This window comes from Chamaea fasciata, unplaced genomic scaffold, assembly GCF_029207755.1.
Source record: "Chamaea fasciata isolate MVZ Bird 193981 ecotype frontalis unplaced genomic scaffold, bChaFas1.0.hap1 SCAF_3, whole genome shotgun sequence".
Lineage (NCBI taxonomy): Eukaryota > Metazoa > Chordata > Aves > Passeriformes > Sylviidae > Chamaea > Chamaea fasciata.
Window position 1 is genome coordinate 47,840,992 of NW_027094088.1, and position 25,478 is coordinate 47,866,469.

The 25,478-nt window shown below is 37.5% G+C and overlaps 1 protein-coding gene and 1 long non-coding RNA gene across 3 annotated transcripts in view; both read right to left on the minus strand.

Moving 5' to 3' along the window:
• Positions 1-25,478, minus strand: part of LOC136286846 (SAM and SH3 domain-containing protein 1-like) — a 532,287-nt gene that overhangs the window by 455,571 nt on the left and 51,238 nt on the right. The gene's annotated exons all lie outside the window — the stretch shown is intronic.
• Positions 7,299-25,478, minus strand: part of LOC136286845 (uncharacterized) — a 57,911-nt gene continuing 39,731 nt past the window's right edge. Inside the window, exons 2-4 of the long non-coding RNA XR_010720006.1 lie at positions 10,004-10,066; positions 9,368-9,545; positions 7,299-9,255 (exon numbers count right to left, since the gene is read on the minus strand). This is a non-coding gene — a long non-coding RNA (uncharacterized lncRNA). The remainder of the gene's footprint in view (positions 9,256-9,367; positions 9,546-10,003; positions 10,067-25,478) is intronic.

The following is a 25,478-nucleotide window of genomic DNA, read 5'->3' on the forward strand; positions in this document are numbered from 1 at the left end:
AGCCTACTGTGTTTGTGTTGTTGAAATATACATCCCCTAATGCATTGAGTGAAGCAGAGCACAAACTCATCTGAAATATGTGCTCCATTATCCAATTCCTTAGGTGGAGGAAGATCCAGTTTCTATTCTTGTTTTCCTGCCAGCAACTCATGTAAGTGACAGTCAGCTGTAAAAGGACTTCTCTATCCCCGTGAAACCATTCTCCTTCTCTCAAGGTTGCTTGCACTGTCTTAGAAAACAAATCTGAGCCATGCACTGTGTATAACAAGGGCTGTAGTGCATCTCTTTGCTTAAGATGATACCATAAAATTTGGTTATTGTATTCCAAGCAAAGCAACGAATCTAAAGATCTTACACAAAAAGAGCAAGCAAATCTTGTGTAAGAAAAATGCAAGAAATAAATACAAAAGTGAGGAATAAACAGTAATAGTTATGGTTTCCAATATTTGCTAGGGACTACCAAATTTAAAAAAAAAAGGTAGGGAAAAATGTATTTTTAAATTGATTTCATAAATGTAATGTGGCAAAGTATACACTACATTGACGATTTAAAAAGGCAACAGCTCAGTGAAAATACCAGTAGATGTACTCCCTTCAAGTCTCTGATAAAACAGTGTTTGAGCTACAACAGTATAGCTCTACATGTCCAGAAATTTATCACTGGCAAAGACATAAAGAAATGAAGGCAGGCAGCCAACCTTTACTGAAGGGAAATAAATAACAGTACCTAAGATGACTCCAAATATACATGGCAATAGAGCCATAATTTTTAGGGAAAAAAAATGAACAGCTAATAAAGAAATGCTTACTAACAGCTTCAGATAGAAATCTTGACTTTTTACCCATATAATATTTGCATACATGCATATGCAAAATAATGAATAGTACTGAAAATCCTCTGTTTGCTTCAAACTGCTCAGCAACATGCAGTACCATCTTAATCATACCCTAGGTATGTTGGCAGCAGTGCAGCACAAGTGGGAGTCACAACTGAATTTTCTTCTGTAAAGACCAAATCAGCCTTTAAAGATTTAGAAAGGAGAAGTCCTGAAGCAGCTTGTTATGTATGAAATGATTTGTTCTTCAACAGAAAACAAAACAAGTTCCCTTTTATTTTGAAACCACTGAGAAACAGCACTTATTAATTGTTTAGAGGCTTAAATTGAATCTTTAAACCTCTCTTAAATATCATTTAATGGTGATTTTTGCTGCATTATGAGCAATAAGTTCACTTTCCTGCAATGAAGCATATACATCTGCTTAGGTGGTAACAAGAGTACATATATTTTATTGTCCCACACACATTGAAGCAGTTATGTATTCTTCACTAGATTTTTTTTTTTCCAGAAGAACACACACAGAGTGTGTGTGAGTTCAGTACCTCTCTGAAGTCACTTCTATACACTTTAACAACATTCCAGACTGCCAGAATGATGCATTTTTCATATATATTGTACTTATATTTGTTAAGTTTAGGAAGCCAGCATTACTTAACGTTACACAAAACATTACCATGTAATACATTAGGCAAAAAGACAGCATCTACCTCCTCGTGGGTAACTGAAAATCCTTGGCAAAGTTATATTAATTTTAGTCTAAAACAATCATCCAGAGAAAATTTTGATCCACGTGAATCTTTAATCCTAATCAGCCTTACTGCTAAATTCTTTCTAATTGGACCAAACCATAGAATTAAGAGATATTTTCTACAGTATAATGCCCTGCTATGTAGAATTATTGCAATTAGCTCTAAACCCACAAAAGGTCTCATTGACTTCAGTTCAAGCATAAGCATCAGCGCTGCTCTGTATTGTCAAATACTCCACATCAACAGATGCAGAGCATTACTGTAAGTTGCCACTGATCCAGGAGATACTCCCTCCAGTGTATTTCCGTAACATTGTTATGCAAAAAAAACCCATGAAAACCCCCAAAATCCAATGAAGAATTCCAACAGGATTCTCATTTTGTTTTCAAATGGGGGGGAGGGGGGGGGGAGTGACAGATTTTGAAAAGGGGCCCTTTACAGACTTGCTTGGCTTTTGATCATGGATCAAATTATGCCACTTTTCCTTCTTCTCCCTGCCCCCCAACTCCTATAAAGGCAAGGAGGTGGTCTCTTAAAATATAGCTACTTATATCAGGCTATTGTTTCTTTTCCCTCCAAGACCACCCAGCTTTTCAAAACGGAATCATCTCTGCATGAGACAGACTGGAACACTACCACAGCCCTCTATGCAAAGACCTGCTTTGCTGCACTATTTACCATCCCTGCACAAACAGAGCATACTGTACTGGCTGAATACACACACATAAGAGAAAGTAGAGGTTGGGGGCAAAACAATGAAATCTTAGGCATTTGAGGAGGGGAGATCCATGACTAAAGACCTCTTCAAAGCTCACAAGATTGCTTAAAAAACAGGCACTTTTTTTAGAGAATATTTGCAAAGCCTTTAGTTTCTTCACACATTTGGAGTTTTGAATATATATCTTTAAGCTGGGAGTGCAATTAAAATTTTAAATGAAACTAGAAATTATCACATAATAACTGAATTTCAAGTTCTACCATTTCTGCAAGAAAAAAAGAGAATCCAAAGAGTACTCAAGTTCCAGTTTGCCCAGGAGGTTGGGGCTGTACATTGGGCAAGATAAAACACAAATTCTAATTATGCCTTTCTTGTTATCTGCTTCCATTCTCAGATTATGACGCTTCAGTTCCCCATGCAGATACTGGTATATTGCTACTGGTCTTCACTTGTACTTTGAAATCTACAAAAGAGAAGCAGAAAGTATGAAAGGATCTATGCTATTATGAAAATGAAGTTGGGATATCACATAAGGGATAGACAATGCTTGGGGGCATGGTTTGTCTAGTTGGCTTTAGCAAACTTGAATAAAATTAAAATAAAAAGGGACAAGGTATGAGCTTCTCTGAAGACAGGAAAAAAATCACAGTGGGGAGTTGCTCAACACTGATGTCTGCCCAGACAGCTAGATTTAGGTGACCTGAAACACACCCTAGGCAACAGAATAAAAATTATATACACATAAGCACGTCAGGCATTTTGTCCTTGGCTTACCGAAGCACAGCACCAGCACCAGTGTTTCATCTGTATTTCATTGGATTGAGAATAATCAATTTTTACTGTGATCAGCTGTACATATTCTTGTCCAGCCATGAACTTGCCACCCCACACTGTATGTAACTGGCACAGAAGGTCTCCTATACATCAGCAGCTACTCAGCAGTGAAGTGGGGCAAGCAAAGAACCTCCTAAGACCATGATCAAGACAGAGCAGTTCTTTCTGCCATGACATGTATCAAGGAGCATCTAAAAGCTATGTTTGAACAAAGACACATCATTATTAAATTTAATTCACTAGTATCAACACAGACTGGAAATCATGAAAAAAGAGGAAAAGCATTCACTAATTTACTGTCAGTAATAACATTTTGACCCTGCCTGGGTGTGGGCTATATTTTAAATACTTTAAGATATGCATTTTTTAAAACATGAAAAAACAGATAGACTATTATTCCTCTGTTGCTCCTGGTATTTAATGACACTTCAGCAAAACTCTTAAATTTAGATGTTGGATTTTTATTCTTAATTTTCCTTTTGGTTTCCTAAAAAATTATAAGAGTTGGAATGTGCAGCTCATCTTGGAAACAAGGTTGCTGGTTCTTCGTTTCCAGTACGCACAGCATAAATATGACAATACAGCAAAATAAGGTAGCTAAATGGGGGGTGGGGGTGTCAACGTGCGGAGTTTTCTCAGAAGCACAGAGGGACAGGATGAGTGACAAAAACACAGGCTGTAATGCAGGAAATTCCAATGAGGTATTAGGAAATAACTTTGCAAAATGAAATAGTCAAGCACTGAAACAAAGGGCTGGTCCAGTTTTTGAATGCTTATCTTTGAAGAGACTTAAAACTGGGTTGGATGAGGCTCTGGGCAACCTGCTGTACTTCCTCCTAGCTGCAGTGGAGGGCTGGACTTAGTTCTCCAGAGGTCCCCCCAGCTAAAATTACTCTGATTGTAAACCACCTTGAAATACCGTGCCTTTCAAATGACCACTTTGTGTAAGATATTTTAAATTACTACAGTTAACAACACAGTAGTATTTTCAGCACTTCCCTGCTAGGTGAATTTGTGCTTCTCAGGTAGGCAAATAGCCCATGCACCAGTGACCTGGGAGGCTGCCTTAAACATCTTAAGCTTGCTTGACAAAAATTAATTTCTTTTTTACAGTCTTAGCATTCTTCTCTCTCCATCCGTATCCACAGCCGTAGCCTATAACTAGTTTTGTGCCCGTAAAATAGTCAGTGGCATTAGTTCTTTGTGATAACTACATCACACTTTTCCTAAGCTGCCATTTTTATGAGGTTTGGTGTTGCCTGCATCTAACCTGGACTTTGAAACACCCCATGTGCAGCCAAAAAATAATTTTAAAAAAGTGCTTCCATAATTATAGTTTGACTACCCAGAAGTCAGCAAATTAGTTACTCATTGGAATAGGATGTTTGCAAAAAATAGATGCTTCCAAATATATTAGTAAATAGCTAAAAAGGTGGTTGATAGGCTTTCTACCACTCTGATACCTACACTGACCTATAGTAATAAAATCTATGCAAAATTTCAAAATAGTGGAGTTTCTGGGACAGAGAATTCTTTGCTTTAACACTGATATATCTTCACAGAAATCACCCAACAGTAAAAGACTGAATTATATAAACATTTACAAACATTGAAAATAATTTTAAATGCAAATGTTCCTGCCGTATTTTGCCAACCCTCCATTTTCTCCTAACTTGGTAAGAAGGGAAGAAGAGCAGCCTCACAGGCATCTGACATTGACAACTGCATCGGATTAGGCTTTGGACACAGTAATAAATTATCATGATTGTTATTATGCTGTATATTCATCAGCAACTGAGCTTTTACTAACTTCAGGAACAGAAGTATAGCTACAAAGTCTCAAATACCAAAATCCATTTCCATGAATAAGGAGACACAAAAGGAACAAAAGGGAAAACAGGGAGATTTTTAAATTATGAGAAAATGCCCAAGTGGAATAGTAGCTGTTGCATTAAAAATATTTAAGGCTTGAGCATATACAAATATATCCACATATTTATGACACTGACTTTGTCAACTGACAGTTAGAAGGTTTTCATGTCATTCATAATAATTAATGCTGATGTCTAATAAATATAGTCTTACTGTATTTTTTCCTCCCTACAGAACTCTCAATATGAAAAGCTTACTTAACACAATATTAACACCAGACTGAGACAAAAAGAGAGGGTTTTTGCCACAAGAATTTTCATTTTTTTTTCTAATTATGAATAAAATGTCAAAAATCCAAACACGGCCTAAAGCCAAAAGTAACCCAAAATCAACCAAAATGTTTTATTTAGATGGCTACTTTTTTTTTTTTTCTGTTAATTATTATAACTGTTGAAATAAACACTAAAGAGAATGATTTCATTTAAATAGTGTTAAATTAGAATGTCACAATAATTTCAAAACTCCATCAAAACCATTTCAAACCAGGAAATTCCCAACCACTTCCTATTAAGGTTGAAGCCAGGAAAATTCTGGTGTAGCTTGCTGCTTGGGCTGTTCTTTGTGTGTATGACATGAAGTATTTCTATACAGAACTGCAGTGAAGAGATAGCATTCCAAAGTCAACCATTTTAGAAGTTGGAATGAACTGTGAGTACATTTTTTAAACTATATTTACATAAATGAATTGTCACTGAATCAGAAGACCTTAAATACAGAATAAAAGAAAAAGCAGAAATTGTCTGCATATAACTATGAGAAGTAACATTACAGCAACTTATGCTTTGATTTTTAATTCATTGCTTTTATTGGAACAAAAAGTATTTGAAAAATGAGTGAAAAGCTAATGAGCTTCTGTTGTATGTTTTGGGTAGTGAGTCAATCTCACACTCTAAATCATCCACAGGAATCAAGAAATACAAAAGGGGATGCTGTAGATCTGTGTCTCGGCACTGAATTAATAATTTTGTCCCTGGATCAAGCACATTTAATCTTCAGATGTGTTACAGCTGTTTTCAAGATTTACTAATAATTCTTTAGATGTATGGGACTTAAGAGTGTTTTTATGTTTTAGAGAAGACTATCTGGAAAAAGCAAAACCTTTGCCTTTTCAACTACCATGTTATATGTGGACGTGTTAAGCAAGTACAACTTTCTGGTACAAACTTTCTGCAGTTTTCAGATGAGGAAAGGCCTAAGATAATATTAACCATGAAGTTCGAGTGCTTAGATAGGCTGAAAATACTTATTTACAAAGAAATTTTATGGATTATTTTCCCTTCAACATAGAATACAACTCAATATATATATTACCTGGTATTTATCAGTCCCTTGCACAGCTGAACTACCTGCTGCCTAGATATCACTGCCAAATTTTGAGGCAGTGTCCTTACAGACATGTGTACCTGTACATTGTACTCCAAAACCACAGGAAAACGAGGTGCCTCAGCTTCAGAGACCGGCAAGATGCCCAACGTCAAAGATAGCCAACAGGAACCAAAAATGCCAACAGGAGAGCCTACTGGTGCATCGTCAACCCACCTTTCCCTGTCAGGGGAGCAGAAGAAACAATACCCCCAATTAAAGCTGCCTTGCATGTAATCAAAGTTAGATTCAAAAACTTTATAAATCTAAACTGCTGCTTAATGTTTTTAGGTAAGTCTCATGGTTTTTTGTATGCACAAAAGCAGTTTCAGCTGAGTGTCACCTGCAAGGCAGGACCCTTTCCTGAGTCTGGGTTAACATATCTCCAGATGCAAGAGAGAAATCATCTTCAATCTTTCACATCCTTGCTGAGGCCCTTAAGACAGAGATGGGAAGGCTTCTCCTTCCTCATGTTTAGGGGTGGTTTTCCCCCCCATCTCTCATTCCCACTGTAATTCCTCAGTGCAGCAAGTTGATAGAAATAATCATGTGGATACGGCAGACACTTTAATGCCTAGAATCAGATCTCTCTGCTCTCAGAAAATATTATTCGTGAAAATCTGAGTACTAATTGACTTGATATGTGTTGTTAGACAGACCTCGAGAACATGTTTAGGCTTCTAAATTTCTTTTTCTACCTAGTTTTGGGCCCACTAGGGCTTGGGTCTCAGTATATCACCGAAAAATGAAAATGGAAACAGAAGGATTGAGGCACCAGAAAGCAGCTTGTCACTATACACTCTGCAAGTGTCTATAGAGTGAAGGATGCTCTGCGATGTCCAAGGACAAAGGGCATCTTCTGTCACACCATGTCCCAGAACAGAATCTTTTACATATTTAAAGCGTTCATAGTTATGTATGCTTCAGTGCTTCCCCAAACAGAAGTGCTTTCACTTGTAGCCTGACACAATCCTCGAAGACTGGGAAAAGGAGGTCCAGAAATGCACAACTTCCAAAAGTACTGTAGCACAATTGAGAGGCTATTCACAGCTTAAATCTTTCTTAGATGACTAATATATTAGATGCTTTTACAGAATTCACAAAGTCTCAGTTATTAATTAATTAACTTACAGATTTACTATAATTTGATCAAGTACAAACAACAGCTTTTAAAGAAAACTCATGTCCTGGAGAAAACAGCAATTCTCATACTTGATTAATCTCTGACACTGGTTTTCATTTCCTTCATTCTGTCAATGAAGTTGTTATTTTACAAGCATACTTTAGTGCTAATTGGAGTAGTTGAGAAATTAACTTTAGTTGTCTCAAGCTACTAATAAAGAACTTCAGTCCCATCTAGTTTTATAGGAGAACAGGAGCAGCATTGAAGGCTACAGGAATTCACTGCAATAAAAACAAATTGCTGGGGTGTTCACAGAGACGAACAAGTCATGCTCCTACTATTTTCCCAAGAAGTTATTCCCTTATTAGAAACAAGCCACCTGCTTGATATTTCTGGAACTGGCAGTTGTTTTTTTATGCTGAGCCATTTTATTTGTTGTTTTTTTCCTCCTAGGTCATGTTTTGGTGAGATCTTTCCCCTCCTTTAACTACAGCTAGGGCAAAACAGGTAGTTAAAATTGCTGAACAGCAATTTCAACAGAATTCATGTAAATTACCTACCCCCTGTGGCATGTTTACTAACCAATCAAAATATTTTCTTCAGACAAAGCACTGCAATAAATTTAAATGAAAATAAGGACAACCACAACAGAAGACACATAATAAGAGATCTGTGCACAGCATGGAAAGTATCTTATAAGTAAGAAAATTATGTTCATGCTTTACAGTGCAGAATCTTCAGAATAATATAGTGTATTTATCATTTGCGGCAGTACAGTTGTTTCCAACAACTTAATGAAAAAACCCCAGTAATAAGTTGCTATTGGAATTGCTGGGAATAAAAAAATTAATCTGAGCTAAGTTTTTTAAAAGCCATGCACATTCTATGAGAGCAGATCTTTTATCACAATCTTACTATAAAAAACACTTACTGAAATATACATTGCAATCCAGCCAAAAAAATCCATCCAATGATTCCTGGGGTCCATTGCAAACGTAGATAGAGTATAACACAGCTTTCATCAAAAATTATGGGACAAAGTGCACACACCAATGCTGAACAGAAAGGATTTTTAAATACCATGTAAAATAACTTTACATCCCCTCAGCGGACATATGTTAAAGACCCTAGTTGCTAGCAAGCTCAAAAAGTATCTCTCTTGGTTTTCTTCTGTTTACTAAAGAAAGGCCACACCCAGAATGACACAATTAACAACTCTGGAAAATGACATCTATCCCAATCCAGGGTAGAGTCCCTCAGTTTGCTTTTTCTGTGAACTGATAGTCCCAGCAACTTTTCCCCTTGGATTTGTTAATATTTTACATATGCATAGGTATGTATATATGTGTGTATATGTGCATATACATGTGTGTGTGTGTATACCTACACCTATACATCTATATGGATCTAAAAGTGTAAAAAACCCAGTACTGACATCCTGAATCAAGATACAACAAAATTTCATACCTCTTCAAATCAAATTTTCCAATATGCTGGCCTTTGGCAGCTCACCTGCTGCCACAGTGTGAGCCAGTCTCAGTTCAGACTCTTCCCAATCCAGGATCCTTTAAAAGCGTGCAGCTGAAGCTGATGAGTGACTACAGCAGCAAATTCCTGGAGGCAGGAAAACAGTCCTGTGTCCCTGCTACCTGGTTCCCCATTCCAGCTCTCTGAGGAGTGAGATGGCTGATGGTGATGCTGAAGAAGAGTAAGAGGCACAGCAGTGACTCCTCTCTGGGGAAAAAGAGCCAGACGCTCCCTCCCGGGTCACCAGTCTGCCCCAGCTCCCTTGTCTGTCTCTGCCTCTCACCTTCAGAGAGGAGGAGGATTGTTCAGCTTGGCAGGAGAGGTCCAGTCAGACCAGGAGACCTGCAGCCTTTGCAGGCCCTATGGCAGAGCCCATCACATCTCAGACCCCACTGTGCAGCACGGCCCCAGCTGCTTGTGACTGCAAAGCCAGCTTGAGACACACGGCATTCCCAGAGCCACTGGAAAAAAAGGCATTGCCATGTGAAATGTCCACAAGTTGTTTACCATCTGATAGTCCTTTCCATTACTACTCATTTTTCCTCCAACAGCTCCCTTCTAAAATGAGGCTGCATATTCAGACAGGAAATACATCAACAATACACTGACATACTGAGCTGCCCAGCCCAGGCTCAGTTTAAACCCATCACCCCTGTATCACATCTGTGCTATGGAAACAAGGACACCATGGAAGAGTGCATTGCCACAAACACTTGACAGGCAGTAGGCAAAAGCCAGCTGGTCCAGCAGGTCCCAGCCACCTCCTTTACTCATCCAGCCTGAGCGCATTTTCATCCACCCAGAGAAGGTCAAATGTTTGAGATACATTAAGAGGACGTCATGGAATTTGTGGGGACAATGCAGAGGCAAGGAGAGAAATGTGCCACTGGGAGTATTGTGAATGGAAAAAGGGAGAGACCTTATATCCAGGGAAATGTGCCATGGTGCGTTGTAGTCCATCAGGCAACCTGATCTGTACATTCTGAATAAGGAAAATAGGAAAAAGTTGGAAGTAATAAATTGAAGAGACTACAATTTTGATTCTTTTTGCTTTTTACAAACAAAAGAAAAAAAAAATAACAGCTAGAACATTAAGATTAGCAATTACATAGAGAAGTTAGAATGAGAGTGACTTATCGTGCAACATAAGGAGTTGTACAATGAAACCGAAGGCAGATGAACGCAGGGAGGAAAACTGAATTAATTAAAAAAAATCAAAGTAAGAAGAGGGATATACCTAAAGTTTTGACAGCCATAACTTGCACAGCTGTCAAAGATACTCAGATTTTGTGAAACCAACATAACATCTTGAAAGGTTATTAAAATCTCATGTTTTATGGGTTTAAACCTGTCTTTAAATATCTGTAATCAGAGTGAAAACAGTTGGAAGAAGAAATTATATGCCTACTGTGCCATTTTTACAACTTCAGTTATCTGATGCTGTCAAATACACTGTCAGAGCCAGGACACCAGCCAAGGCAGCACCGGGAACTGGTATTCCCACAAAGGGCTCATTCCTCATCACTGAGGTTTCCCGTAGCCATCATTCTGCAAAGGCAGTGACTCTTAAAAAAATCAGGGTTCACAGACCAAAAGAAAAACTGGAAAAAATATTGTGCTGCTTGAACTGGATTCACACACAATAGAAATTTGGAAACTGCTGATCTGTATGCTGTACTTCATTAAGTATGCCAGATTTTGGTTTAAGTTTAAACATGAAATTACAGTATACAAAACATAAAAAGGACTCATTTTGGGGAAAACAAACAAACAAACAAAAAAACCCACAAAACCAAAAAAAACCCAAAAACAAAAAAAGAACCCACAAAACACCAAATTCTTATGTTTTAAATTTACCCTCCTTTTTTTTCTTTTTACCCCAAATCAGAGAGCATTTTAAAAAATTGCATATAACATTTTTGTCCTAAATAACTATTACAGCATTAGGACAGGTTTAGCTATTGAGTTAAAACAAGAGCTGTATCATCCAAAGTGAAAAACCAAGCCCAGAGTTGAACTGAAAAAAATATCCCTTTGGAAGGGTAAAAAAAACTCCCAAAAGTTACTGATTCTTGACAGGTCCTGAGGTTATTTTATTTTTATTACTATTTTGTATGGAAACTAATAGTTACCTCAAGCTTTTTTAAAACACTGCAATCTCTTTGAGTTTTATCTACAATTACAGATCAAAGAAAAAATTTCAGTACAGAAAATTAATGAAAAATTAAAAATAAAAGCCTTGTCTTTTTTGCACTATCAATAGTTTAAAATTTTTATTGAATCTTGGCTGAAACATCCCTACCTCCACAGAGACAGAAGGTTAACTTGAGTCTGAGTATCCTGAATCCTAACTAGCTAGCACAGATGGCAGCACGGCTTTGAGCCCAGGGTCTAATTTAAACTCAGTTAGCACTTGCCCATTTTGCAGCAAGAATACAAATAAAAACATAGAGTCCTCCAGTGCCCCTCCTGCAACCTGTGAGAAAGGCTAGCTTTAGAAAGGCTTCCCCATTAGGAAGTCTAGTTTGCCACACTTGGCTGGGAAAACCTTAGGGCATCTCAGGCCTTGGGAACATAGTTACAGATACAAGGTCAGTCCACACTGTCCGTCAGCCAGCACAATAGCTATATTTAAAGAAAGAGATAAGCTGAACATTAAGGTTACAAGCATGAACTTACAGCACCTGAAAATCTGTTTCCTGGTCTCCATCACTTTGGATGACAGAGTCAGGATGTGGAGCTTAACAGATACAACTATTACACCCTAAATTAACACTCTGCCCTAATAGGAAACATTGGGAAGGCCATCAAGAATCAACTTTCAGACATATTGAGGCCTCAGGTGAGATCAGCCATAGGAGCCCCACATTTCTGAAAACTGCAGTAGGTGACCAGGTTTACCTCCAGCCACAGAAATGAGCTGGCTGCTCGTTCTGTAAGTGGGGATCACATGCAGCCTTTCCCATCCCACATGGGTAAGATAGGTGAAGTTGAGGCAGTGCTGTGGGAGCAGCAACATTTCTAGAAAACCCATGCCTGCCTATAGGCTTCTAAAAATTGACACCTACATTTCCATTAAGGTCCAGTCTTTATCTATGGAGCCCTGGGAAGTGTCTGTAGTTGCTCAGCTTTATTAGAAAAAATAGAAGTAAGGTGTATTCAGTCAGTATCTTCTCGCTATTTACTTTCTTTTTACTGACACTGGTTGGGGTTTTATATATTTCTATTTCAAGTCTTCCAGTGGCTCTTGAAGGGTAAACCCAGAAAAACCTGACCATTTTCAGCACTAAACTAATTTTAAGAGAGGAACAACTATCAAGTGGAAATAGAAAAAGTAAAGTCTAAGAAAATGCGTAAAATCTGAACCATTTGTATTGAATAAATAAATAATAAATAAAAATAATAAATAAATAAATAAAAATGAATAAAAATAATAAATACTTATTAAAATAAATCATACACAGTAGCTTCTAGTTCTCATACCAGTATTTACTTTCAACCTTCCATTCCTTTCCCCTGTTTTAATCTCCAGTTATGGACATCTTATAGCCTTCAATAATCTTTTCCTTCCAGATGTCTGCTAGGCAGAGAAGTGCTATTCTCCCATGTTTCATAAATATGGTGCCTGGAAACTCATTATTAAAGCCATTCTTGTGAATGCGCAGGTTCTAATTCATGACTTCTCTGGAATGATTTAATCAAACCAAGATGTCTGATACTCAAGAAAGTTCTTCCAATGGGCAAGAGCAACAGATCTTTCACAATCCGTTAGAAGATGTGCCAAGACAAGTTCCTTTCCTGTGTAATAGAAGCCACAGGAATCAGAGTTTCTGATCAAAGTCCAACACCTCAGCACTGCCAAAAGCTGACAAGCCTTTTTTCTTGTCTTTCCTGAAAACAGCTCTGTAATCACACTGGATTTTAATAGGATAACTATCTCTTGGACTCAGACTGAACTCAGTCGTATTAAGCTATGATTAAACCATATAACAGTTGCTACATATAGCATTACTTCATATATTTATTTTTAAAGCATGCTGAGATTCTTATGCAATCCACTACTACAGTCTGGGTCACTGGCGTTTTCTTCATACATAGGCATTTCTCTTTTGTCAGGGACATTATATGAAACATGGAACAAAATATTCAAAGAGCTCTATCTGCCAGTCTAGAATATAGATACTGAATTTAATGACGTTGTTCTGTCTTAACCAGCATAACCATGAAGTGATTTTAGCTGTTAGAAACAAATTCTCCTATACATTGTTTTATACTGTGGGGCAATGCTCCCAACCTTTTCACAGCCACAGCACTTGGGAAACTCATGGCTACAAAATTCCTTCACCAAGATTTAGGGACTGAAATAAAAAACTGACCATGCAAAAAACTAGAACAGGTCTGGCAAAGTTTACCCACTCATGTTTTGCATTGCAGCTTACAGAGAGCATATTTCCAGCTCACTAGTGAGGCACAGTCTCATCAGTGGGAATGTAACTTGAGGCCATGTGAAGTCTTCTTTAAAACTTGGAAGCATCATAAAGCTGGTCTTGAGTAACAAAGAACCAGCATTAACAGGGTCTCTTGCAGCCAAAAGAAAAGAAGACTTATAGATAATACTCTATACTGGCATTTCACACTCAAGCCAGAGCAGAGCATGAGGACGAGGAACATCAAGATCTGTTCATGTGGCTTTCCACAGCTGTGCTGATGCAGTGCTTCCTGCAGAGAGGGGGGACAACCACACACACAGAACAAGCAAATCATACCTTAACAGAGGGACTCATGGACAAGTGCCACTCCAACCAGTCAACATCCTGCATCAGTAACACATTTTATTAAATAATTTCGCACCACTGAGATCCTTCAAAAATGTAAGGATTGTTCTCATAGAAACTTTTATTATTTCTCATAGAAACTTGTTCTCATCCAGTTTTGGATGTACAGTTGACTTTCAGATTTTTTTAGTTAGGTGTAGCAGAGGAAGTAGTTCAGTAGTAACATATAACAGTCTGGACTTCTGAACTTCTTACCTCTTGTATTACTGATTTAGTGTACAGCCACAGCAACACCCCAGAGCTGACTGGTGCTTCATTTACCAGGAGAAAAAGCAGAACACTGACCAAAAAGATCTATTGTCCTCCAGAGGAAGGACAGTACCCATAACACATAGCCTGAAGATGAAAAGTTAGGAGAACCTCATGACACAGAAAACTGCTCTTTCCTCAGTTCCAGTTTGTCTCTTGAAGGTAAATCACTTAAATGTGTGTGACAACGACCTAATTCTTTTTTCTAGAGATGTATTACTTATGCAAGAGAGAACATAACAACCTCTTCACAACTATTCCCAGTCAATTGCAGAGTTACATATTTAAAATATGTACAACGCATAGTGAAATGTAATAGTGAGAAAACATGCAGAACTCAATTTAGCAGAGGGATTAAAACAAGTTAATACAGTCCCAGTTACATCTCAATTCAGTAGAAACAAATCTATCAGATTTCATACTACACATTTATGGAAATTTCAGCACCTACAGAGAAATGAGTTAGCTTCCTGAGGCACCGATATTTTCAAATTTAAGGTGTTATGGAGGCATAAAAATATCATCAATAAATGTTGACATAAACCTCTCATTTAGCATAATTTTTCTTTTAAACCTACCAGATGGGAAAAAAAACCTATTTTCTCTCACGATTCTCATCACTCAATAGTTACTTATTTGCCCACAATATTCTTCAACCAAGTAGTATCTAACTGCTTATAATAGTGGAATTATCACAGTTAATATATTTCAAGAGATTTTTTATAGGAAACAATTTTCACCGTATGCTTGGACTTGTATTAAGAACAGTTCTTGTGAGTCTAATGTTTTGTGATTATTAAGCTTCAAAAAGCTGACATGAGGCCTTAAAACTTGTTATATTAGCTTAACTCTCAGCTAGGACTAAATCGCTCAGAGGTGCAATTGAGTATAACATACCATTATTTTGAATTTTAAGTTTGTGGCAGACCTACTAAAACTATCATTACAACCTAAACTTTTCATGCCTGACTATATATGGATTGCTTCTTACGAGCAGGAACAATGGGAACACGCATCAGATTCCTCTGTATCTGGTGATATTTAGGTCTGTTTGAAGCAGTTCCAGTCAGCCTAAGGCTACCAGTGTGGTGCTGACCACACACAACCTCTCAGCAATTGCTGTATGAGAAAATGCTGTGGGCTTGTGCACAAGTGGAACCAGCTTTTTCCTTTCCATTATTGGCCTGATACTCTTCCCAGCCAAGCTCTTGATTTTTGCTGACTGATTTCAGTAAGAGAAGAATTTTAATCCCCAAATACCCCCATTATTTTAAAAATCCTTCATGTAAAGATAAAGCACACAATCATCCAAAACCAGAAAAAGGGGTTCTCTAAACTCTAAAAAAACCTAAGAGTTTCTGAGTTTTCTCTCTAAACTCAGAAGCCTTATACTAACAGAAACAACCTGAAAAAAAGAAAAAAAAGGAAGTCTGCGTAAATTACCATTTCGCAGTGGAAAAGCTAATGGGCATGGCAAATTGAATGGATTTTACTTTACACATTATGTCTAAAAGGTAGCTGTTCACATCCTGGCACAAGGCACCATCGAGCCAGAAAGGAAACTGTTTGCTGTTCTGCCAACAGTTACTTTGTAGTTTGAGCAGGTTGCTTCCCTTTAGTTTGAGCATTAATTTAGCTGAAAAAGCCAGCGGACCAAATTCGCCTCCTGGTGAAGTGGTCTTTACTCACCCCTCCCCCCACCACCCCACACACTCACTCCAAATGTTACTGCTTGGCCAGCGAAAAGGAAACAAGTTACTTCCCTTTGCACTACTTAAATGGAAGCAGATTATCCCATATTATTGCCAAATGGGTGAAACTGAAGTCTCAAGATGCGATCATGTGCTTGATAATGTTTGCACACATGACAATCACACTTTCTAGTAACCTAATTAGGGTATTTTGGCACATAACACCCATAAATATCTTAGAAGACATCTATGCTTAGACATTTCTAGGAGAAATTACCTGCTATGCAAAAAACTACTAAGCTAGAAAAAACAGAGGAGATGGGAGGCAGCTTTTCAAGTTATTGCCTTGAAGAAACAAAAAGATTAAAAAGAAGAGCTAAAGTGTAGGTTCCCCTTGCAACATACTTGTCTTGCAGCCAGACAAGAATGGTTTACTAACCTAGTGGACAATGTAATTCTGTAATCCCCGCGCTGCAACCCAAAAAACAATCTGCCAACTAAAGTATGTGGCTAACTCAGAATGGAGGACTGCTTGTCATTCCACAAGACCAGACAATATTAATGTCAGAGCTGGATCTTCCTAACTACTTACTTTGCTGTAGTTTATCATAATAATGAAAAAGAAATGTAAAAATAAAGGCTTTTTAAAATTCTCACATCAAGTGTTAAAACCCAAAAAACATTCATTCATCATGTCTCAGAATTAAAGTTATCATACTTTTTTTATGAGGCTTCAAACAGGAAAACACACTGGATACAGTAATGAACAAGAAAATAGATAGAGACTGCTGATTTTATGCGAACAAGAAAAAGTAAAATATGTATTACAGAATTAAATGGGATTAAAACAGATTGGCTGCATTTTTCTCCAACTGTATGATATGGACAGCAAAAGAAAAAAAAGAAATTTTTTTCTCCAATTTTAGAGATCAACATTCCCTAAAAGTATCTCCACATACATATTTAGGCAAAATTCTGTAAATGCCAAACCCTAATACATTGTTGTTTATCTCCTGCTTGAAGACCTAGCAATTATGGTGAGCAGAAAATGTTACTGCATCTCACGTTGCATACTTCTGAGATTAGATATGTTTGTGTGTCTGTGTAGAAATAACTGTTCATCATTACAATTTTCTTGAACCATTACTGTTGGGGGTTAGGTTTGTTCCTTCTTTCTCTAAAGAATTTTTTCCCCACAAGTTACCAAGGAGACCAAGTGTTGGATACTTAAGAGTACTTAACCGAAACAAAGAGGTGGACAAAGGTGGAAGGGGGAGATAACGCAGGTAAAAGACAGAGCTTGAGGAGAGAATGGCTGTTGCTGGCTGGAGGAGTTTCACTGTGGCCAAAGGGATCCAGTCCTGGGAAATCTACTATCACCGGTTCGGCCTGAATCCTGAGTTTTCTCTGTCGCCCGCGGGACCTGGTCCAGGCCCTGCCTCGCCTTCGGCTTCTTCGGCGCTGCTCCTCTTGCTACAGCGTGACCCTGCACCCCCTGCGCTGCCGGGACACCCCGCCATCCCAGCTACCAGCCCGGGACTTTCCACTGTTTCAGCTTGGTGCTCTGAGAATCCTGCAGGGACACCGAAACCAAACTGCCCTGGGTTTTGTGAAACAAAGCCCTCAAGGTTCTTGGTACTGTTTTCGTTTGTCATTAATGCTGTAGTTGTTTGGGGGGGGGGGGGGGGGGGGTGGGGGGGTGGGGTGTTTGTTTGCTTTGTATTACATACTAGTAAAGAACTGCTATTCCTATTTCCCAAATCTTTGCCAAAGAGCCTCTGATTGTAATTTTACCTGGCAGATACCTCTCTTCCCAAACCAAGACACTTACTAAAGCAGCAGCAACACTGCAGTCCATCTTTCCTCACATGTACATATTAAAAACTTCCAGAGATAGAGACAGGAGCTCATTAGCAAACTGAAGACAAGTAAGATGAAGCACCCTTAAATTATTATTTTTCCATTAATTGTTTTGACATTACAAGATAAAAAATCTGTGAAGAGACTGTCACAGCAAAGCAGTGTCTATGAAGGATTATGTAAAGATAATAAGCCTTTACAGATCAGATTTTAGACTGGTTCCCCAGGATGCCACCTATTTCAATTTGTCAAATAAAAATAGCTAAGAAATTAAATCAGCATTAGTGTATGCTTAAATATTTAAGCTCTGAGAATTTTTATGGGTGTACTGTCAACCAAGTATTTGGTATCTAGCTGAATTATCATCAGTTTATCTGATGGCAATTAAGAATTCTCATGTACATGTTGAAGAAATCTATTTGCATGTTACATAAGCCATAGGGCATTATGGATTAATAAATATAAAACCCACATACATACTTTTTTTCCTTCTAGACTGAATTATGCTTCATTAAAAAGAAATGACTTTGTATCATATCCAGCTTTTTATCTTATATTAACAAAGTCATAATATGCCTGATTGAAATATCAAGGAGTGTTTATATTTTGCTTCCTGGACACTTCAATTTCCTATTTCCTCTATCAAGAACAATCAATAATTCATTGAAAAAATGTATGCTTCCCTTTTTTTTTTTTTGATATTCTTTCCATTGCCCTTCACTAATACGAAGATGGCCGTAATCCAGTCTTGACAAGTACCCATCTCATTAATGCCTTTTTAATCATCAAGGATGGAATCCCTGTCAAGTTCTAGATAAATTATGTCAAAGCACATTCAACACACAAAAGCACCATTCTCTCAATACATTTCAGTATAAATGGGTTTATTATGGAAATCTGAAAATAAAACGCAGTGGGCAACAACATAGGAAAAAGTAAAAGAGAACACATAATAGCAGGGCTTTCAGTGATATGTTGAAATACCAAGTAGGGGTTTTTTTGCTTTGGGTTAGTGGGTTCTTTTTAAGTTTGCTGGGCTTTGATTTTTTTCATCCAATCCCTGTCCTCCCCAGTATCACAAAAATATATGAACTCTTAGGATTATTATTTCTTTTTCCTCCCACCGCTGTTCTGCTGCCACCAAAATACTTCAACCCTGCTTTTCCCTCTTTGCACACTCCTGTGTGACAGGTTCTTACACAGCATTGCCTCAGGGCCAGCACAGGGTTCACCAAGAGCACAGCAAAACAGGGGCTATGATTTCAGTTTCACTGCTAGTTCTTCAGCCAGGAGCAGCAATTGCAGCAAAATGAATCCAGCTTTAATGACTTAGCTCCAGGCTAAAGCATGTTAAGCATCTCGGTGCAGGGGGTGAGATGTGCACAGACTGGTCAGCACTAGCAGAACTAAAACATGCAGAAAAATGCTCACACACAAATTCAGAGAATTCAGGAAACCCTGAGATCAGAATTCACCAGTACTAACTTCTGTCAAGTTAGTTTTCTTTCCCTTGACTTCCCCCAGAAATAATGAAGGAAGAGGGCAACTCAGCAGAACCTAACTTTGATCCTTTGAATGAGTCCAGGAAAAACTTGTCTCCCATTAACTACAGAGAAGATTAACTTTTTCCAAAATCTCGCTTTTGTCTCTATTCAGCCCATGCAGACTTTAAAAGCCTGTAATTTGGCAAATGAATTCCAGAAGAGATTTCCCTGGGAAAAAGGCTACCTGATCCCATATTTCAAGGCAGTACTCTAATTATTGATGTTAATAGACAAAGCTTATTATTATTACTATCTGCTGGAATGAAAAAAACCTCTTTTTCTTCATCTTATTTCCTGAAATTGTGCAATAGTTTAGTCCAAAAATTTAAAGATATAAAAAATAAAAATTCAATTATAACAAAGTTTAAAAAACACACACGTATAAATGCAGTGATCAGCCTCATCAAAAATATTATACCTTGAGTGCCATAAGTCATTCCAGTGAGGTACAAAATTGTCTCAAGTCAAGCAATGGAAAACCTCCATACCTCTAAATACCTGCCATATGGAGAAAAAAAACACACAACAGGGAAGAATCATAAAGAACAATCCATTCTCCGGGATCGCTGTGCAGCATTATTAAATGTTATCATCACTAAGCACATACAATTTTTCTTTGCCCAGACCCTTATCTTCAAAAATAAAACAACATGAAGGCTGAAAGCTCTGCTAAATGCCAATTCCCAAAATTTCCCAAAAACCTCACACCCCTTCCCATCAAGACACTACAATGCCCTCAGATCTATCCCTCCTCACTTTTCTCCTTGCCCCAAGTAAAAGAAATAGCCTTGCAACAACAAACACTAATTTAGCTGCAGATTTGCTAATTTACCAGTTTTTCAGATGATTTTCAGGTATAAATTTATATCTTTGCTATTAGTGCAAAAGGAGACAATAAATATATTCAGACCACACAAAATTGTATCTCAATTCTTCATTTTAGCAGTTTCTGTATTCAAACATTTAACCAATGCATCTCACACCTTTTACTGTTTTTCTAAGTGTATTAAATAACCACATTACAAAATTTTAATAATAAAAATCTCTTAACATTTTAAGATCTTAAAAATACACTTTTAAAAAGTTTCCCTGAGTAGTCATGGCAAAGAAAGACAACTACTACACAACTGAAGGAAATCTCAAATAGATTCCTGGATCCCTTTCTACATGCCACGCACTTCAATAAAGAGAAACTAAGACAACACTTTTCTAAAATCATGTGATGAAAAACTTCTTGCTCTTATCTGTGTCTGGGTTTTGGAAAAGTTTGTGGGGAGCTGATAGTCATGTGGTAGCCTTAATGTTTTGAGGGGTTTTTTTTAAACAATTAAAAGAGTAACTATGTTAATACATCCATATTCACTGAAGGCTTCTAGGCATGACCTTGAAACAAGCTTTTGAAAATCTGCCAGACAAATGAAAGTGCATATCTTTGCATTGTCTCATCAGACTCATGTTGGCTAAGCATCTCCTCACTGAAACTGGACATCCCCCAATCAGGCTTTCTGATTACCATCCATAATTACCCCTTCCCTCCAAAGAGACTATAACTCTTATGAACAAGAAATAGAATATGTTATGTTTTGATGCTTTACAAAGATCAGGAGAAAAAGAAAATTGAGTTAAATATGCTGATAATGAAAAAAAAAAAAACAAACCCCAACCCTCTAAAGAGTTCCTGATTTCCCAAATATTTCTCCTTTTTATGTTTAGTAGGTTCCATCTACCAAACTTAATAGCATTGCATGAACATACCTGAGAAGAGAATTTAGCAAAAAATTGTTACAAAATATGGCAGTGGGTCAATGCTTAGATTTCTCTGCCAAGGGCAATAGAGTATTGAATATATAAACATACTGCTGGGCTTCAGGGTTGCTGTATGCCAAGTTATGCTCTTCCCACATATCGACCATAAACTTCTGAAAGCAGAGGCAGTGATCCTAGGCTTTAAAGCAGCCTATGAAAGTTAGTCACTGAATGCCCCGTTGACTGGGCATTTAATTTCTCAGCTTTCCTTCACAGTCTCCTAGCATAATGGATGCCATACATATAAATTCATGTCCCCATCCATCAGATTTCTGCAGTTATTCAGCTGTCTCAGTGCCTAATTGGATTTTTAAAAGCACTGAGTAATTTAACATTTATTGATTTCAATGGAAATATGCATTCACGTGATTACCTGAGTCTGTAAGTACACTAACATCTATAATTTAACTGGACTTACAATGAGATCACCTAATTGGATACTTCAATTTTGTCATTGCTAGTGGTGTGACTTCCAAAGATGCTGAGTCTTTGCAAATCCAAGGGACTCAGAGCTTTGTAGATGCTCAGCACTTCTGAAAAAGCAGACACTAAGCTTACCTGCCCTAATCAGAAGAAGAAGGCTACCTTTGATCAAGTATGCCTGACACAGCATGTTTATTTAAAGTGCTGAAGTATCATGCACTGTATACCAAGAGAGTCTGCTTGAATAGGAGAATAAGGGGTCCCTTCCACTTTCATTCAGCACAGACCTGACATTCTAGCAGCTGTGTTTTGGTAAGCTGGAAGAACAAAAACTGATTCATATTTCAAAGATCCTTAGCACATACATCAAAAACCAGAAGGTTCAAACTGAATTGTCTTTTAAAACCTGTCTTTGCCAAACATAGCGTAGCCTCCATGCTGTCCTACTCTTTGAAGAAATGGGACCAAAGAGACACATCCACTTCTGTGAGACTCATTTTGGAATTTATTTATTTATGCCTGCTTGGAAATTTGGCTGGCATATCCCTGTTGCCCAGCCTGTTATTTATACAGCTAGAATCTACTATACTGGAGACATCCTGATGGAGTAAAAGCGTATCCAAACACTACAAACAACAAATGTCAAAGGAATGAAACAAAGAAAGGAAGTGAAAAATTCAAGCACATACAAGATTTTCTTAAGGAGATAAAGACTAGTATTTCTTGAAATAATCTCCTTTAAAAGAGGGTTTTAACCTATGTCTTTCAGGGAGCTCTCAACCCTAGTGAAAAAAGGAGCTCAATGCAATGACTTATCTACTCCATCCATCCTAAAAGGAAGTTTCTCATTAAGTTGTGGTAACAAAACAGTATTTCTTCAGTACTTAATGTGGAAATCTACAATATACAAAACAGTTAAAAATGATAGGGAAAAAGTTCCAAATCTCATTGAAGTAGTCTTATTAGAGCAGTGTAAGGTGCAGAATAACAGAGCAGTGATAGTTATGTTGTTCTTTTTTTAAAACAAGATAAAAGAGATGGAAGTAAATATGATAAATGTAGCTTTAGTTAGAACACAAAAATGGTTAAAATTGAGATATTAGTAGAGACAAGACTAAAAAATAGACCTTTGCTTCCACTGCCAGAAAACAATTTCAAAAGCCCAAAATGCAATCACATCATACAAACAATCTTGTAGATCAGCAGATCTTAATTCTGTCTCTGAAAACTTCAAGATGCAAGTTTTACCCTGCACTGGTCCATGGATTTGAATCCACAGACACACTGAGGTCTAGATTGAATAGGAGGGTTTCTCAAATGCTTTTATGCAACAGACTATGTCTTAACATGGTCTTACATGCATTTTTCTTTTCATAGCAACTGATAACTTTTCACAAGTCTTATAACATCTTTTCAATTATTATATAAGTTGCTTACAAGATGGGTATTAGCAACATGGTTTTGTCTTCCTTTTAATGCAGTTTTAAAACTGAAAATGAAGAGGACACATATTATTAGCTAGCTCTCTAAGGATCAAACACTTGCCAGATTATCAATAGCTTGTGAAACACAGAGTGAAAAACTTTATGACATAGTGGAAAGTCAAGGAAAAAAAAAGTAGGTGAACAGCAAGTTTCGCTCATTTCACTTTACTACTCAAACAAATCTTAGCACTGTTACCTTAAATCTACAGTATATACAAGGGCTAATATAATACTATTTAAAACTAGATAATTAATTGAGATTGGAAGGTAAGGCAGACAATTAAGAGGGAGAAACGGAAATGAAGGTAGGGAGTGGGGATGTGTGAGAAAAAAAAAATGGTTTTCCCATTTCTGATTAGCCAGATTCCAAAGATTCCTTATTCAAAGAAAAATATTTAAGATGCAACTGCACAAAGCTCTCCACTCCTAAATCAAATGATAATGTTGTTGGCTACTCTTTTCTAGTAAATGCTTACATAGTTAAGGTTTGTTTGGTTTTTTTTTTTCTAGGAAGGGGGGGGAAGGGGAAGAAGTTATTCATTGATGTTTTTAAAATACTTCTTTCCAGTTATAGGAATAGCAAAATATTATGTAAGTTAGAAGAAAAAAAAACTACTGAACACCAAAATACTACTTGTTCAGCTGCCACTAAAAGCTTTTCAATTAACACTTGGTCGGATTTATCTTTTAAATCCCGCCACAAAATATACAGAAACAGGACACTGAGAACTCTTCAAGATGAACTACATAAAGCTTTCACCCTTGGAGAAGGCTGAGGGTCTTCCTAATTCAAAAGAGTTTTATAGAGTTAGGTTTTCTATTTTGTTCCTTTAATAGATTCAGGATTTATTTCCTTGGTTGTTCAGCATTCTTTCTATTTGCCAGATAGTCTTGTTTGCTTGGTTAGTCACATGCAGACAGCTATTGATATAGTGCAACTGTAGGTTTCTGCACAACACAGTGCAGACAATGAACACTTAACAGTTATCTTTAGCTCAGTCTATAGCTAGAAACAGAATTGCACCCTGGCTCAGTCTTCAGTCCCCAGAACTCAGTTGGAAACAAAGCCAATGTAATCTCAAAGCTCCCTAAAATATCTGTGTTAACACTAAATAAAATGGGCAGAAGCTGAAGGATCCTGAACAAGGTTTTGCCTACATAAAATCAGTTTTGCTCAGGTCTGAACTCCTATAATGTTTAATTCAAAGCACTTGTTTCTTGTTGCCAGTAGTTTGTGTAAGTTTGATGCCAACTGGCAAAACCCAGCCTGTCACCTCAGTAAAACTACCTTCCCAAATAGCCCAAGCCCCCAGCAAAATGTCAGAACGGACAAACGCCAACTGAGAACATATGCCCTCGGCTCCTCTGACACTGTCCTTTCACAGTATAGCAACTTCCTCAGCCTGGATGCATGGCACTGGGAAAAGCAGCCAACTCTGCATATGTTCCAGTAATACAGCAACACTGGCAGCTGTGGGCTGGCAAGTTTTTGGAGTGTTGTGCACAGCAACACAGGAATAGTGGGGGGGTTGGTTTGAAATCGAGGATTTAATTAAAATGAACACAATTTCCTTGAGGCTTAAATTCTTCCTCCTTACTTTCTTTTGTACCTGATAAATTAAAAGGGAGGAAATTCTAAGAGGAAGGATGGAGAAGAGAAATAAAATAGATCCTTGTCGTTGAGGAAGACAATGTGCTAGCAAAAATGCAGCCATGGCAACTCAGCAATTACATCCCAGCCCGTTGTATGATAATTAGAACTGACGAGGTCACTTACACCTTGGCTTCTATGGAACAGAGAGGGAAGCATAAACATCAGTTTCAGTACTTTTAGATGACTACGATTTCATTACTGAATAAACTGATAATTGCTTCAGTCATGAAAGATGCCAAATAATTTTTAACACTTATCTTTGAAAACCCATATTTCCAAAGGTTACAAACCAAGCAGACCAGCACAGCACACACAGTACATCCTACATATTGCAGTATATAGGGAAACTTTTTTTTTAAGTCACTCAAACCTGTGCCCATAGTGTGTGTTGTTAAAAACACTTCTCACTCCTGTCTGAGAAATGGTATCCGTCAGATTGAATCAGACAGGATGACTTCGCCAGACTTAACCCAATTGACAGCACAGTTTCAAGCTGCAGTGCAAGGCAGCATGCCACAGATAAGAACACTGTGGTAAGATCATGACTTACTGGCATGAGGTAAGTTTTTGAAACTGAAAGCGATTGGGGTACATGCATGTTTGTATGGTAATGTTCATTTCTGCAGGAGTTTTTTCTGGGTCGTTGGAAAGGAAGCGTTTGAATACCATTCCCTTAGATTTTAATGACACGTTATCTAGTCACATTATGTCAGGTGAAAAATAAACAATAAAAATTGCTTTTTACTCAGAGGAAAAGATGCAACTTTAATAAATAAGGCTCTTGGCTTCATATACAACCAAAAAATTAAAGATTCTAGTTCTTGGTTTGCAAAATATCAACAGTTAAT